Below are 391 nucleotides of genomic sequence, written 5' to 3'. Positions count from 1 at the left end.
GCAATCAAAGAAAGAGAAAAGCGAAGCAATCTGCAAAATTTAAGCAATTTCATGGTAGCAGTAAGCTTAGAAAACATTGATGCACGCAAACGAAGCATCATATTGGTGTGATGATTTGTGACTTTTATAATAAAGTACACAAGAGCTTTTTGCTCACAGCCTTGCCTTTTATGTCATATAGCTTAAATCTAGGTGGAGGCCTAATTTTCCGATTCTGGTTCCGATTCCATTTCTTGAAGTTAGTTTTGAAGACACCTTAACTTCAGCCTTGTTTTTTTACACACTTCCGAAATGCAAATTATCCCTCAATCTGGTTGAAAAATATATTCAGACGAAGGTAAGGTATTTGTATTGAAGCATATTGAGCGAACAGCTACGGTGGCTCATAAGG

Source organism: Montipora capricornis, chromosome 13 (assembly GCF_036669925.1).
Source record: "Montipora capricornis isolate CH-2021 chromosome 13, ASM3666992v2, whole genome shotgun sequence".
NCBI lineage: Eukaryota > Metazoa > Cnidaria > Anthozoa > Scleractinia > Acroporidae > Montipora > Montipora capricornis.
This window is presented reverse-complemented; position numbering follows the sequence as displayed.